Here is a 2951-nt window from a genome sequence, read left to right on the forward strand (position 1 = left end):
GTGTATAGCGACTATACTGTTATTTAGTATTATCCTGAATGGGGTGTAGTGGGAGAGGTGAAAAGTAAAACTGTATAGTATAAGAAAGATAATAGTAAAGGTGAACAAAAGTATACTGATGAAAGTAAGTAACGAAAGGAGGAAGAGAAATAAATGTTAGTCTGATTGGAAAAAAATGAACTTAGTGAGGTAGTGGATATGTTGGTTAGGTTAGGTTAGGTTAGGTTACAGCCTGAATCAGAGTAGAGGAAAGGTGACCCCAGGAAACAGTAAACCACATTCTTGATACCGATGATCTCCTTCTGTCTGTTTAGTTCATTATCCATAACACCTGTACTGCTACATTTCCAGGTTACTCATATACCCACTACCGAGTGTCTGTTGTGGTTGTATAGCTGCGAACGACAATTTGTGACACTAGATTCAGGAAGTTGGGGTTTTCACAAGGATGCTGAGCTTCTTTTGGGCTTTCCGTGTAGGATGGTCATTTTACACAGGTCCTTTATTTCTGGCAGGCTGGAGTCCCCGAGAATCACTGAATACTGTCCATGATTAACCTGCCACCCAAGAAACATGACGCCCTCTATCATACACAGTAGATATGTACTGGAGGTCTACCTGTGATCTAAGGTCAATTCTCTCTTGGATTCAGTAGTGAACATAAGATTTAGTGGAGTGTGAGCTGTTAAAGAGAACAAACTCACTACATTATCTCATGAACAGTTTCTGGATAATTTTCAACATTAATCCCCATACATTAGAGGTACCATAGTAACATATATGTAAGTGTACCAAACATCAGGCTCTTTCACCTAGCTAGCTGGTTGGTGGCCATATTTATTACACAATCTTTTTTAAGTTGAAACGTTTACAGTTTTCATAATATTCATCGATATGAGCTAATTTGTTTATAAGTGGCCATATTCGTTCATAAAAATGTATCCATAACGTAAGTGAGCTCGTCAATATCAAATGAAAAATTATTGTATAGCTTATGCAAATATTGTTATTAAGAATATATAGTGTTCTGTAATTAAATCGAAACATGTGAAATTATAATGTTGTTTTGGGTAACATTTATTAACGTTAAATTCATATAGTACTGAAAGGGAGAGAAGGCTGAGCATGAGGAACCTTATGTACAGAGAGCGAGTAAAAAAAATGATTTGGCATTATTTTGAGACAAGAAAAGTGAAGGGTAATTGAATTCAAGTTTATAAATGAAAGATTAAATTAAATGAAGATCATATAAAGAAGTTACAGTTCCGTTCAGAAGTTCGTGGTACACTGGCGGTGAAGGGTGCATAGCCTGTTGTACCCTTCCTGGGCGACAGGTCACTGCGCCTAACCACCTGCCAACACACACAGTGGAACGGGCAACGGAGCAGTGTGAGACGAACTAATACTCATCAAAAGGAGATGGGAAAGATATTGATATGAATATCCTGCTGACGAGAAGAGAAAACTGTAGTGATGGAGTATCCATTAGAATATCAGAATACAATAGGGAAATTAGTTTCGAATGAACACCATAAGAAGTAGGTGAACAGAGCTCATATATCAAGAGTCTTCAATGTATTCATTACTTGAAGTTTTTCGTATAATATTCTAGCTATATATACAATGTGTGTGTGTGTGTGTGTGTGTGTGTGTGTGCTAAATAGTGACAATTGCCGATTAAATGTTAAATAACATTACTTCATCTGTATCACCACACAGGGTGGTGAAACGCGTCTAGAGTGGCAGCATTATGTTAGTGTTAAGGTGCAAGCACTGCTTGCTCCCTCTCGCTTTCAGCTGCGGCCGCTGGCTTGCCCTCGTGGCGAACAGGGAAGCAACTTGCATAAGTCTTCCGTTAATCCTACGTAAAACGATAGTTGCCATTTTCCGTTTTCGCCCCACTGCTGCCGTTAATCACACGTAAGGCGACTGTTTCCATTAATGGTTACGTCGTACTGCTGCCGTTAATCATACATAAGGCGGAAAATCAAATGTGAATAATATAGGAGAGGGTTAATAAACCATGAAAATATGATAAACCTTGAATAACCTCAGCAAAAAATAGTAAAATTATACTTGCTTTAGCACACAGATACGGTCGCCCCAACATGAGTGAGGAGGCCCGTTTACATTACCTGTAATATCTGGGGCTGGGGGACAATAAGATTTTTTTCTGAAACTTTGTTTATAAAGTGTTTGTCTTCTAGAGATCATGCGCCACCATCCTCGGGTTAACTTTATCATACACCGTTATCACTGGTTTTAATGTGGAAACTAAATCTAATATACTCACCCCTGAAGATGTGAATTACACGAAAACGCTTGGGAACTTCGTGTTTTCTTCTTTCCTTGTGGTTATCAGCATATACATATATATATATATATATATATATATATATATATATATATATATATATATATATATATATATATATATATATATATAATCAACACCTCAACCGCGTGCTTTATTGGGCTAATGATAATATATATATATATATATATATATATATATACAGTATATGAAATTCACAACATACACGAAAATAGCATAATAAATAAAGCTCGCAAGGATAATTGAAACAGGAGCTCCATTAATGAAATTGCTGTTTGAAAATTGTTAAGTAAAAATATAAATATATATATATATATATATATATATATATATATATATATATATATATATATATATATATATATATATATATATAATTTTTTTTTTTTTTTTTTGCAAATTGGGAACATCAGCTCTCATAGAATTATATCAGGTCAAGCCAGGTTGACTATTGTAACCTTCGAATATATACTTGTTTTTCACCTGTAATTAAGAGGTTCAGCAGGTTGTGGTCCCATGGGGTGAAGTGTGTACAAATCTTATTCTCTTGTCCATGTTGTTAGTATCCCGGATATTTGGTTGAATTACCGTCTGTTATATACAAGCACCTCACACA

This window comes from Homarus americanus, unplaced genomic scaffold (genome assembly GCF_018991925.1).
Source record: "Homarus americanus isolate GMGI-L3 unplaced genomic scaffold, GMGI_Hamer_2.0 scaffold46467, whole genome shotgun sequence".
Lineage (NCBI taxonomy): Eukaryota > Metazoa > Arthropoda > Malacostraca > Decapoda > Nephropidae > Homarus > Homarus americanus.